Raw genomic sequence first — 13,950 nt, forward strand, 5'->3', positions numbered from 1 at the left:
TGCGATCCCCGAGTTACGTCATCAAATTTTGCAAAGGAGAGATTGAATGAAAATGATAGGTTTTGTCCTTGAAATCACACCGCAACAAAGGGGTTTCTTGGCCAATGGCGTTGCGTGTGAGTATCCTTGAGTCCCAGGTGCGCCAGTAAGCTCGTGTAGAGAGGAAAACATTCCAATTGAATATCGTTGCACAGCTCCTTTAAAGTGGCCAGAAATATTAAACGGGGTATATCTGTCGTCTTTCCATCAAACTTTTCGGAGCTTAATCTTCTCAATAATTAACTTCTCGCATGTTTCGCAGTAATCCGTGGCATGGATTCATTCACCACACTAGTTTTGTCAAGTGTGGCCAGAGGTATGCACCACCATCAGAAAAAAATATGACAAGTTATTTAATTACGACAGGAAGCCACAAAAGGTGAAGATGGCAAGACCCGATCCACCAAAAAGGAGTGGGCCTAAGAGTGCAGTCTTGGTCCATGATTCACGACTGTAACCTATGATGAATGCAGAGAACAAAGGAGTCCATCAGGTCAACAGGAACCAATATCTGACCCGAACATGCAGGGCAATGCAGAGCAGGGGCAAATTTATGGGTCAGCCAGGGGGGGGGGGGGGGGGGGGGGGGGGAGGGGGGAAGGGAGATGATATCATGGGCAAAATGTTGCCCAGATCTGTCTTGTTAACCTAATATTTGTTATGTCACTAAACACCAACGTTACTAAAACGCTCAGTTGGAAAACTCACTCTTGGAACCTGGACCGCTGGCGTTCACCGAGACGAAACTAAATACGATAACAGCGCCACCCTTTTGCGACGAATTAAAACATGCAAGTTGTTTTATTTAGCTACTGCAAAATGGCCCTGCGAGATGGCGCCACGTAGAGTTCCTGTATAGGCTCTTTACAGGAGCCATAGTTGCATGACTGTTTTCCACGTACCGCCGCACCGCTACTCACCGAGATGCGATCATGTGAGGAGCAGACTCAAATGCCGTGCACGAAAGTACACATTGCACGCACCCTGGCATACGTTCCCCTACTTTTGAGCGCACCGTGCTGCCATTCGCCGAATTCAGTCACATCAGGAGCAGGCTCCATATGCCGTGCAGGAAAGACGGCGCTACGGGGATGAACACGCAACTCTGGCTCCCGTAGGGAGCCTATACAGGACCTTTAGCGCCACTGGCTCTTCTGCGACTCGACGGAACCACTAAGTGTAGCCGTGGAGTTTCCTTAGTGGCTGCTGTGGGAGAAATGGCGGCGTTGCAACAGACTTCTTCCAAAACCGACGTGCCCCATCGCGGCGAAATACCACGCAGTGCCCTCTGGGAACTAGTTGGCCACTTAGTTTTCGTTTCGACTGGGCAGCTTCATCTCATGCGATCACGCCACCACCAAATATGCTGCTCGCGTTTTTGATTATCTGAATTTTTTTACGAATGTACAATACACTCATTCTCGAGCGATACAAAACGAAGACCGGGGCACTTTCCTTGGTTCCAAAAACACCGGATATTATGCGTGCATATGCAAACGTAGTAAGACGTGGCTTAGTCACCTCACCCCACGAGTGCATCTTTGAGCTCAGTGTCATTAATCCCGTCCAGTACCAGTGAACTACAACTGAAATTTGGTCACCTTGAGCCCTACACATATTTTGTTTGCCAAACGTACGCTTGTTACTTCATTGGGCGAAAAGCAAGCCGCATCCTAACAGGAGTATTAAAGTTGAGCCCACCGTTGGCGCATTAACTTTCAAGGAAACACAATAAATTCAACCTCACTACTGCACAAAAGTTACTATGATGTCTTCCTCATGTCATCACATATCTCACATTCAAATTTTAAGCTGATAGAAGATTAAATTTTCGCAAACGCTAAGATTGGCTAGCTACGACGGAGGCCCTAACAAGCGTCCCCTACTCCTCACTAAGCTTTCTTGGACAAGCTTTTACTAACGCCCAAGATCTGTGCCTGAACGGTGTGTCTGAAATTATCTCAGCATACTCAGTCAGGAAGAAAGCAAACACATAACAAATATTATGGCCATTAGCAACCGTCAAATGCGCTTTGAATAATTTTGTTCGTTCGGCGCACCGCAGAATTCATGCCCGTCCAGTGCACTTCCGGTGAACGGTGCAACATTGTTCACACAAGTGCTCGACTTCTGCTTTCTTTTTTTGTATGTGCGAATGTACCTATATTATTGCAGGATAACTTTATGAGCATACGCGATGTTGAATATTAGTGGAAGGGGAGCGGGCGGGGACTTCACTTCGTGCAGTGCTGCGGGGCAGTACAGATAAGAGATGAGAAGTGTGTTCGAATGGAGCTTTTCAATGGCGCGTCCGAGTTTTACTTCACATACTCAGGCGTATTAAGAAAAACAGTAATTGCAAAAAGTTATATTTCGTCTATGGATGCACGAAAAACAAAAAAAAAACACAAAAACTTCCTGATCAACAACACTAATGTAAAGGCGCGAGCTCGATGTATGCATACTTATTGGTTGCTACAGCTTGTTGATTCGTACACAAGCAAGATCCCCCAGCTTCGCAGCGTCAAGATTCCCAGCACTGGCTTGTCCACATACCTCGAAACGCTTACAAAAAGGCTCAAGTACAAAAATACAACAAGCATTTATACATTTCAGGCTTGTGCTAAAGCTTCGAGGTCTGGCCATTTAGGTTAGTTTAAAGACCACAAATGGCTTTCTGGGGACCAGAAAACATGAAATAATGGCCGTTTACAGTCCACACTTCGAGTATAATCTCTTGTCGATCGAAACCGAAACCATGCCACTCTCCTCCCTGGCTAACTAGTTCCCAGAGTGCAACGCGCGCCGGGTTGCATGCAGGAATTTATGGAAGTAGTCTATTGCGTTTAGTTCGGTTCTCGAGTATGGATGGAAGCCACTAATCATTTCTTCCCAACAAAAGCTGGCATATGTAGATTTTTCACTGAAAAAAGTTAACCTTGGATGCCCTATTCCCCCCACCCTTAAAATCTGCCCATGATACATGTGCCAAGAAAATGAGGGAGAAGAGTGGAAGAGAGCACGCGGGGACGTCAGGACACCCGAGCTCTGGTTAGAAGGATTGGTGGGTATACCTAAAGCTACCTGCCTTTGTCTCCACTGCACTCGTCGAGGACGTTTAAATGCGAGAGCCAAACACTGGACGCCCGCGTTCTGCAGTCGAACGTGTTCAACGAGTGCAGCAGAAACAAAGGCTGCCTTTATCCCCACTGCACTCGTCAAACGCATTCGAATGCAAATGCGAAACGCTGGACACCGACGTTCTGCACGTGCAGTACAGACAAAGGCAGTTAGCTTTAGGTCTACCCACTAATTGTTCCGATCGGAGCTCTGCGTTTTGACATTCCTGCACCCTCATCCCCTCCTCTCTCTCAATTTCTTGGCACATAGAGTTCTGGAAGTTTAACAACAGTGGCTAGTGAAAAATCCAACAGGCATGACATCCACAAAAAAAAAAAGCAGCTTTCTTTGGGATTTTTTAAAGGTGTTCTAAATTGCACAGCACTCATAGGATCTCTTTGCACTTGACCCATCGCCCGTAGCACACTTCAGGACTAATCGCCAGACGACCGTCAATTCAGAAGACCGTCCCACACAATCTCGCAGGTCACCCGAAAATAGGAGACGTGCGGAGGAGTGCGAGAATAGGCCAGCAGGGTGGCATACTCTCCCTGACACGATTCGGAACGAGCAGGCTTAAAGCCAGACGACTCCAGAAGGAACGTCTGCACGTCCGCAGCTTACATACCCTTGGGGAAGGGAAACCAGTGGCTCCCACAACAGACACTCACTTTTCCATTAACAAAATTATTGAGACTTCTTCAATACAGCCGTCAAATAAAGCGATCGTGTTCAGCTGCTGAAGAGCTGCGCTTGTTTTGACGTTCAGTAGGTGCACCGAGAACTCCAACTCAAGTTACTCCGTTCGGAGCTGAGGGAGCCGCTACTGAACGCACCATCACCACTACTGCAAGGGAGGTCACGTGGAAATATTTGTCCCTGAACTGCTCCTGCCGCTTCAAACACCTTAGAGTTGTCAGAGCTGCTTGTCGGTTTCAAGTCGTACCCAAACCCAGCAATGCGTGTCGCTGTGGAGGGGGGAATAACTCATCAGCCGCCCAAAAACTATATGAGTAACTTATCCCATGAGTAGCGGGCCTTATAGCAAGCTCGTTTCAAACGCACTGGCATTATGCGAGTCATCTCCCAGAGTGCACCACACTCGCGGAGTGCCGCATGAAGAACCGGTCTTAAACTAACTTACCGAGTGCAGCCTGATGCTGTCACCATTTGCATTGTAGTAAGAGTGCAGACCTCAAACTGAAATTAGCGCTCCGCTGTTCGACATGACGGGCAGGAATGCGATTGTGAGTTGCTGCAACAAGCAGCTTATATCTGTGATGACTTCAAACAGCTCGGCTGTAAGAGATATTTACAGATGGCATTAGTTCCTGTAACCAGCTTAGTACAAAACAGCTGTAACTTTTTGTTGAACGATACACTGGAAAAAAAACTGTTTGCGCAAAAGCTTGACCAGAGCAAACGCAAGAAATTTGAAGGCTATGCACGCCTTGCGGAACAAAAGGATGCCCACACGACGCTTTCTCTGAAGCGTGCTCCTTCTGTACGAACAGCCAAAGTTAATTTTAGGGTTAGAATACTGTTTGCCAGTTTCACGCTATTTTGGATGGGTGTGAACTTGGTGGCGGGCTCAGTCTCATCGTAAAGCGGTACTCGGTCTTGTTGACTGATATTGCCGTTTCGTTTGACACTGCGATGTGCAACACTCTCGAAGCTAGCTAGCTGTAGGGCACGTTTCATTCTTGATTATCGCCGCTTGTCCAGAAATCTTTGTGACACTTGTTACAAATGCAAGCTATTACCCTCGAGAATCCAGACACAATTTTTAAAAAGTGCAGGACTGTGGAGAGGCAGCGCAACTTGCTTTGATCAGAATCGTGGTGCGATCAACAAGAGCTTGTTTGACTCCTCGTCAAGTGACGGTATAGTGACTCGTGCCCTCGAACGCCTGGATGCCCATCAAGCACCAACGTCCTGGACACATTCTGTTGGAGAACTTTTGCAAGTGTAATCCTAGGGCTACCTTTGCTGCTTGTAGTGCAACTACCGTAATATCCCAAGTCATCGCCCACCCCCCTACCGCCTGAAATTCATTAAAAAAGTGGGGTGGGCCATGTCTCGGTGGGCGAGCACAAACACTTGAAAAAAAGCGGAAATTTTTCTCTGCGTATCTAGCGCTGATGCAAAAGAGATACATCAAACTCAAAACTCGATTTAGTTTCATTGCTGTATAGAAAGAAATGCTCACGAAAGAATATTTTACTATAGCGAAGTCCGTTGCTTGCATACGCGCTAGAAACACCGCCGATCTGCATGTAGCGCGAACGTTTGTTCCGTGAAAGAATGTCACCACTATGTTCTCCTAGTTAGTAAAAAAAAAAGAAAGAAAAGTCTACAAGAAAATAGAAAAACCGACCAGGTGCAACGAGCGAGCGAGCGGACGGACCAAAGAAGCGACCAAGGGCAATGCTGGGAAAGCGGGAAAGCCCGCGGTCGCGTTGGTAAATACTTTGGCGTCGGGCCAAGTCGGGCGCCTTGTCAATTGCAAGCTCTTGCGCAACTTTCTTGTTTGGTGCGTACATACGTGCGTCCGTGCACGGCGGGCTATCAATGAACGGTTGGGACGCTCTGCAAACGTCTTTGTGGGGCGTTCCAGAAAAGCTTTATTTACGCGTTGGCTTTGCCTAAAATATTGCACAACCGCGGTCGCGACGGGCGGGAAGAAGGAGCGGGTTCGCGGTGACCTTACTTCGGCGGAGACAGACTTTGACCTAACACTCCGCGGTTACTTTTTATTTTGTTATCTCCATCGTTTTCTTTTCGCACGGATACACGACCACTTTGGGGTCGCTCACGGAGGAAATTCGTAAACAAAAAGAAGTGTCTTTCCCTCCTTCGTTTTACTTTGTCACGAACGTCCTGCAACTATAAGGTCCGCGGCCGCGTCATTCGGGTAGGATGAGTGTTCGCGGATCGCCGAGTCCGCGCTGGGGTATTTAAAGGGGTGGGCGATGACTCGGTGTTTTTTCAGAAATCGATATTGGCCCAAACAATGGGGTGGGCGATGGCTCGGGGATGGGCGATGACTCGGGATATTACGGTAGAGTTGGAATGAAATTCCATGTCCAGCATTGAGTCTTTGCCATGGTGTTTGCCAAGCTGAAAAACTGTGCTTCTGTGTTAGCAGCCAGTCAAACAACTGCCAAAAACAGCCTGTCGTTGAGAAAAGGGTGAAACTTCCTCATTTTGAATCTGATTCAGCTGTATGAGCGAGGGTGCCCGCCAGGGTCACGGACCTGCACCAATAGCTTTATTCCCCTCAAACTTTTTACTGAAAAGGGTGTAGACCTATATTCAGGATTTGGAACAGTTTGATTTGGTCCTCGGTCGTGCAGTCACTCAAGTCCGGAAATATAGGGACTACAAATGTCGGGATGGGCAGGTCTTTGGGCTCTTAAAGGGACCCTCCGGAGCGTTCTGCGATGGTCTATTTATGGCGGTAACTCAATCTACAGGCCCCAAGGATCCTAAAAATCATAAAATTATGGTCATGCGTGGCGGATTTCCCTATTAAAGTTGCTATCAAAGTCCCCGGCACGCCCCCCTTTCTGAGATGACCCCGGAAAACGGGAGGGGCATCTCTTTATGCGTCAGCCAATAGCAAGCGAAGGATTCTGGCGTCTCTGCGCGTCACCAACGCAGCTGACCACCGATCCGCGGAGGAATCTCTCGAACACGCGCAGACTGTCGTCGTCAAGGAGCCCGGACTTTGTGCTCAACAGTCGTCGTTCGTCGCACCGCACCGTCGCGCTGCTGCTGCAATACGCAGGCGCATTGCACAGATGACAAGGAAAAGTTTGACTCGTTGACGTGGAAGGATCGCAGAGCTGGCTTCGGAGTCGGGATCCATGGGAAGAAGGAACACGTGTCCCGCAAACGCACGCCTGCAGACGCCCCGGGAAGCAGACGAGCCGACGCATCACCCCCTAGCAAGAAGCTTGCGGGGAGAAAACGTAGTTCGCTGGTTTTGGAGCGATAATTGCGGACTATGTTTCCTGCACCACAATCAGTTTACGTTTTTCTCAAACTCCAATTTAAAACAAGCTTAAAAAGTGTTGCAATAATAACGTTCGCATTCACCCCGAGATGCAGCATTTCCATTGGTCAAGGTTTAGCGATGGGCAGGGAATGGGGGATTGTCTTCCAAGAGAAAATAGTCCCGATATATTTCCTCTGCCATCTGCTTAATAAACGGTTTTGTAATCTAAAACTTTGGATACATATTAACTTGCACCTAATACGCAATATAACAACATAAACAGACGATCGCAGAAAGCTCCGGAGGGCCCCTTTAAGGACACCGAAAGAGGGAAACAAAAACCTAAAATAGGCACTCTAAAAATCAAACCTTTATCTGTTTACTTTGCTCATTTTCTGTGGTACGACACGCCATCACATTCTACTCCGTTTCACCTTGTGTTGTACCGCAGCCGACTATACGAGCCACCGGAGCCAATCCAACTCTTTGTCGCTGCCAGATGACACTGTGCTCGACGTGCCGTTGCGCCCAACGGACAGGCCATGTGACACACCTTCGGCACTGGATTGGCTCCGATGGCTCGCAGCATTCAGAGTAAAGTGCGGTATTGCATTTTGTGCTCTAGTAACTCACCACTGCCGAACTGCTACGCCAGAAGCACTCAGCAGACCCCACCAACTCTGCCGCCCCTACGCTCCATTCACCCCAACGCTGACAGGGCGGTAGGAGCCATGTGGTTGGTGGGCCAGGCCAAGCTATTCTTGCCTCATGTCCGACCTGCACATCTGTAAGAGAAAGGGGCGTGATGAGTGATGCAAGACTGACAATCGGCTGGCTCACCGAGCATGTAGCCTCCAGTGCCCTGTCAGTTAAGAGGTGAATGAAGTCTAAAGTTGGTATATAACAGCCGTCTACTGTCCCACTCTCAGGCATGCCACCCTTGATCAGTCCAGTCGTTGATCTTTAAGCAGGGTTAAGCAATGACTGCCTCGTGCTACCAAAAATGAAGGTGTCCACGGAACAAAGCCGCATTTGTGTCTACTCGCACCTTCGAGAAAATTGGTCCTGCCATAACCCACACCTCGTCAAGGTAAAAAAACTTTCGGGCCCTTTATTTCCTGTGTTGTACAATACCCCAAGAGGTACCTCTGTTGAAACAGAACTATCTTGAACCCCTCGATCAGAAGCGAGGCCCCTTGCGGCCATTCAGCGCCGTCTACTCATTCATAGATGTTGCTCCTTTCGACAAAATGTCTGTGGCGACAGCTGGAGCTAGTGAAAAAGCGGACACCATAGCTCTTCCCAAAGCACCCTGTTCTTCCTCACGAGCGGCTAGTTCATCCAGGAACAGTGCAATAGTGCTTGGTGGTCTCTGATCGCAGACGACCATCATAGCCCCACCAACGGCGGCGGCGGCAACCCCCCCCCCACTGACGTCACTCAGGTGACAAGCATTTCACTCGCATGACGTGACTCCAAGCCATACTCACTATGGCTGGCGACAACCCATAAAAGGCATGCGCTGGCCCTTTGACCCATGCGGAGTGCAGTGCAGGAAGTGGAACGGCATCGGTGACCCACTCGCTGCAGTTACCCAGAACTGTTTTACTGCTGTCTCGGCGAAGGTGCAGGCCCGCTGTTTGATGCACATAGGTAGAAGCCATCAGCCGCAAGCATCAGACACCTGGGGTGGAAAATTTTGCACCCAACAAAACAATAACCATGAGAAGAGTGGTCTAGCCAGTGAATTGCAAAAACATAAAAAGCAGGCACTAAAACCTTGTCTTGCAAAAACACAAAAAGCAGGCACATATAGAAGTATTTCTGTTACCTCGTCTCATGCTCAAGCATTATTTTGGATAGTATACTGCAATAATGCCTGTCTCGCAGTGGCTTTCTGAACAAAATGTAGTAGAAAATACAACCAGTTGAATACCAAAGGAGAAGTAGAACAGAGAGGCACTTATTTGTTGTCACTTTAACATGCACATTATGGAAGAGCACAACTCTTCGCGATTAACCTGTAGCAGAATCGCTTAGCAGTTCTGCTGCAGGTGTGAATGTACCACGAGGCAGAATACAGCATTTGTGCAGAAAACACCATCGCAGGCCTACCAGGATGAACAGTAACATTATTACCCGCCACAAATTCGACGCGCCGGGAGGGCCATCCGCGAAGCCTGATCTGTTTGTAAATCCCGTCTTTCGACAGAACGCTTTTGTGACTGCACGAGCTCGTCAAAAGCTGACATTCCCAACGCGCTTGGTCCTTCTTTAAGTGCGAGTACTGAATGCAAATGCGGCGCAGGCGGCACCCGGGAGCCACATGCCACTCCCGTTGACTATCTCTACTATCTTCTTTGTCCCCGACGCTACGTGAGGTAGCCAAGCGCTATCAAATTCCACCACTGCGGTGTCGCATCGACGATCGAACGCCACCAGAGTAGGTAAATTTCACTCACCTTTTACGTTCCGAACCAGCGTCCCACGGGCCTCCATGTGGCGGGACGGGGCCTGCTAGCTTGCATGAATGCGCTGTGAACTTCATTGCCGACGCTCGTTCCCAAGCATTGAATATCACGACCAACTCCGACAACGTATAATACAAGAAAGACCGCTGGAACCGACGCGACCGCTCCAAAAAGCACCCAACCAGGGTGTAAGATAGACAGGTGGGGAAACGACAGCCAAATGAGTGACCGCATTGTGTCCCCCTCAGCTTTCTCTTTTTCTGTGGCGCCATCTATGTGGAGCACCGCGAACTCTCACTCCGGGTGGGCGACCGATGGCGACATTCTAAACTGACGGAGATGGTTTCTCGTGGATTTTTAATGAAGAACTGTCGTGCTCTCGGCTTATTTTTCGCACTCTCCTATAGCGTTCCACGCAAATTCGATTCCAATTTTTTTCCTCTCGCCGCAGCGCCATCTGTCGCAAGTCGGGGGTACCCGCAAGCAGACGAGTACACAATCTGGTCACGGCGCTGCGGTAGGCTTCTATGGGCCGTTTCCCCACCTGTCTATCTTACACCCTGCACCCAACAAACACTTGGAGAAACAAAAAGTAAAAACAAAAAAATAAAATTAAAACAAGCAAAAACAAACAAAACAAAAATTTCATCACTTCCGGTTTGTGTTGTTTTGCTTGTTTTTGCTTTTTTCTCTCAGCCAATAGGCGTTGCAACCTTACTGCGGCGAAACGCTCGTGTCGTGATACCCGATCAGGCCCAACAAAGGCTTGTGGCCTGTGAACAGTTCAACTGGCCTTCCCTACACGAATTGGTCTAACTTCAGTATATCGAACATCACTGCCAGAGCCTCCTTGTCCAGTTTTAACTGCGGAGGTGAAGAGGATGGGATATTAACCCATGCGGTCAAATCTATATCGCCAATGGTTACGGGTAAACAAATATGTTTGTTGGAGTGTGCGGGCCAGCTTGGGCAACCCCCGGACATTTTCCAAAGGCCCAATGGAGTCGAGTTTTGTACAGTAGCGCCGAATTCCTCGTCCGTGGTCGGGGGCTCTCATTACTTGAACGAGTCAACTTATCATTTTATATTCGGTAAATTGTAAAATTATATTAAGTGCTAACCATGCTATTAATAAAATATCTGGCTCACTTTTCAAAACGACTTTTATATACACGTTTGGAACGTAGCAGCCTGCTTTAAAGCCGTTTCTAAGCCAAGCCGTAAAGAATCCAACATGGCGCCCCTTTATTTTTGTAGGGTGGTTCTCGTATGGATCGCTTCGGGGTCGTGTTGGAGCCTGGATCCAGGCTCCTGAGCACCACGCCCGGTCCCGGTAGTGTAATAATAGGGACTTTTAACAAACCGTGTTCCGCGTACCGCACTATCGGAGCCTTTGAAGCATTCTTTTAAGTGCGCGCCCCGCTGTCACGGTATCATTCCGGGTGCGCGCCTATAAAGCATGTTTCAAAGGCCCCGATAATGCGTTACGCGGAACACGGTAACAGTTCGCTAAAAGTTCCTAACGTAATAGACGATGTGCGATTTCGCTTTCAGTTGTATAAGGTGCGTATTCGTGTGTTCTTCTGTTTCGAGGCGTCCCGCCGTCCAGTAAGGAATCCAGAGCTGCGACCGAAATATTTCGAGGCATATTTATTGCACAGATGCTAAAACGGAATTAAGTACAGCGCTGCACCTGCATGCGCGCAAAAATAAAACATTGACAAAATCACTTCGTCAACCTCGCCCACAAGCTCCCGTTTCAGGTCGCCAGCACCTCTCATCTGTGCACGATCTCATCACTTCATTATTACGTGCGCCTCCGCACACCTTGGGAATGGGCTTTATCATTAATTTTATCACTATCACTTCTTCGGAATTGTCACTAACGCATATCTTTACAAGTGTACACATTGACCCACATAATTATGCATTCAACATGCCAAGTTGGATCAGCTGTTTACTGAAAGTAAAGTTGTTCACTGATTTAAGAAACATAAGCCACTTACGATGCCGCCAGCAATCATTAGCTTCATTTTTACATATTCATAGCTTCTCACGCAACCAAGATGAAAATGTGAAATAAAGCTTCGAAAAATGTTGGCACTCAACAGGCTGTACAACTGGTTGGGAACCACGAAGTGTCCGAAGTTTTTTTCCTCCTTGAGACAACGTTCAAATGCTCGTTCCATATGTCCCAGCATCTGTAATGACAATGTGGTCATGATATTTAAAATTTTAAACTAATTTAAAAACAAAACAAATGTCTATGTACACAGAATAAACTAATGACATAATGCCGTTTTCGCACCCGGAACCATGCAGAAATAAATGAAACTTCAAATTAATATATAGGAAGCCTCATTCTTTCTTTTTATTATCCTCCGTCTGTTCGAGGACCGCCAAAGAGCATTTTCTAGATTAAACCCAATTGTTGCACTTTAAATAAGCAGTTGTGCACAAATCGAAGTGGGGCTAAGTGTATACCATTAACTTCATTAAAACCGTACTTGTTCGGGGTGATATGTTTTTACTGCGAGAACGAGCCTGCCTATAGTACGGTAGACCCGCAAACTAAGAGCTAAGGGGCAGCAAAAGTTTAATGGTAAGTTCGCTGAGCAAATAAAACTGAGTACATACTCACCTCTTTTCTTGAGAAAAAAAAATGAACAAACGAAAACTTGTGGGTCTTGGCATTTGCGCTGTTCGTGCACCATTGGGATATGGCCACGTAAAATGCACCTCTTAACAGTCTCTGAAAGTTTGCACCAAAATATCCATCGAGTTCGACAGGCGCGCGGAACGCCGGAGAGCGAAACCACGCTCGCACGGGCACCCTTGGGTAAACAAAACCACGCGATGCCGCCGTCCGCCGTTACGAAGTTTCAAATTTGGGCGAGGGTAGAGCGAGGGGAGCAGCGTGAGCAGCGGCGCCTTCCAGGGCCCAGGACGCCGGCGAGGCCAGCGGGGCGGTTTAGAGTTTTGGTTTCAGACAGAAAACAGAACAAACAAAAAGAAATATATAAAATAAATTGAATTTTATTTTCATGGTGCGGTGAAGACGTTTTGTTGAAATTACTGTTAGCAAATAAAGTTTCATATTTGTATTTTTGTATTAATGAGAGCCCCCCCACCACCCAAGCGCTGCTGCCGGTGGCGACGCTATACACAGCGCCGTTGATGGTGGCGACGCTAATGTCAGCGCCGCGAAACTCGGACTGTGACCGGGGTAGACCGGGGGTTGGCTTGGGGCCACTGATCTTGGGGCCCGCAAATGAATGATGGATGGATGGATGGATGGATGAATACCAGAGCCGTATATTGGGAGAGTTTGGTCATTAGGAGGAGCGGGCAGAGCCAGGGCGTGCACTGGAGGGCTGGACATGCTCTCTTGGCCAATCAGAAGCCGGAATTAATCCCCTAGCGGTAATAGCAAGAAACAATTCTGATAACTGCGTTAGAGTGACTCTTCGTGGTTGAAAATATGTCACGTGATGTTTTGATTCTGATCACGCAAAAAGATGTAAGAAACGAATGTGTCGCTCGAACATGCTCGATCTACGTTTTGTTCGGTCGTTGTTTGTCGTGGTTTGACCGCTCACACGGCCGATGCCCTCGATCGTTCTGCTAGTCGCGCACGCTTTTTATATCGCCTTCATATTTCGAACGTTCTTTTCTTTTTATTCGTGGCAGCGATCGGCAACTTTCGAATACAGTGTATCCACGGTGATTTCTCTCTGATTGAGGCCGCGCGCGAGCTCGTGAAGAAACTCTAATTATCGAGATGGTAGTCTCGATAAAACTGGTAAATCGACGCCAGTGTGATTGAAGATTAAAACCGTCGCGATTTCCGTCCACAAGCAATGTTTACTACTCGCCTACATTCGCATCACGTCCGGTATAGCAACGTGCAATCAAGGCAAACTTGCAAGTACCACGCTATAACTTATTACGGCTGTGCTTCGAGCCTTAGAACTTTCGCGTTTTGCGTTATTACATGCTTCCCTCTTGCAAACGTTCAAAGCGGTGAGCGAAGGAACTGCGCACTGCCCCTGTATCAGTTGCGCTGGCTAAGGAGCAGGAAAGCCCAAAACTGAATGAAAGCAGTCAAAGACTCGGATTCTGAGTACAGATTACGCCGCTTGCGTTTGCTCCTTAGCTAGCGCAACTGATACAGGAACCCCAAATTCGTGTTTGGGTACGCCAGACGGAGGAAAGCCCCTCCAGTTCCTACAAGAAAGTCTTCTTCCTTCTTTGCAGAAGCAAAAGGAGAAAAAGAAAGATGATCAAACACGCACTAACTGCTGTAGCAGTTTATTTAAA

At 47.9% G+C, this 13,950-nt stretch overlaps 1 long non-coding RNA gene across 1 annotated transcript; it reads right to left on the bottom strand.

The window, feature by feature from the left end:
* Positions 1 to 432: 432 nt before the first annotated feature.
* On the bottom strand, positions 433 to 7,930 carry LOC115313297. The gene is made up of 3 exons (XR_005717782.3): positions 7,793 to 7,930; positions 4,304 to 4,458; positions 433 to 497 (listed from the first exon to the last, which is right to left on the bottom strand). It is a non-coding gene; the product is annotated as an uncharacterized LOC115313297 (long non-coding RNA).
* Between the last annotated feature and the right edge of the window lie 6,020 nt (positions 7,931 to 13,950).

The sequence above is a fragment of the Ixodes scapularis genome, unplaced genomic scaffold, assembly GCF_016920785.2.
Source record: "Ixodes scapularis isolate PalLabHiFi unplaced genomic scaffold, ASM1692078v2 PGA_scaffold13__105_contigs__length_92229423, whole genome shotgun sequence".
Classification (NCBI taxonomy): Eukaryota; Metazoa; Arthropoda; class Arachnida; order Ixodida; family Ixodidae; genus Ixodes; species Ixodes scapularis.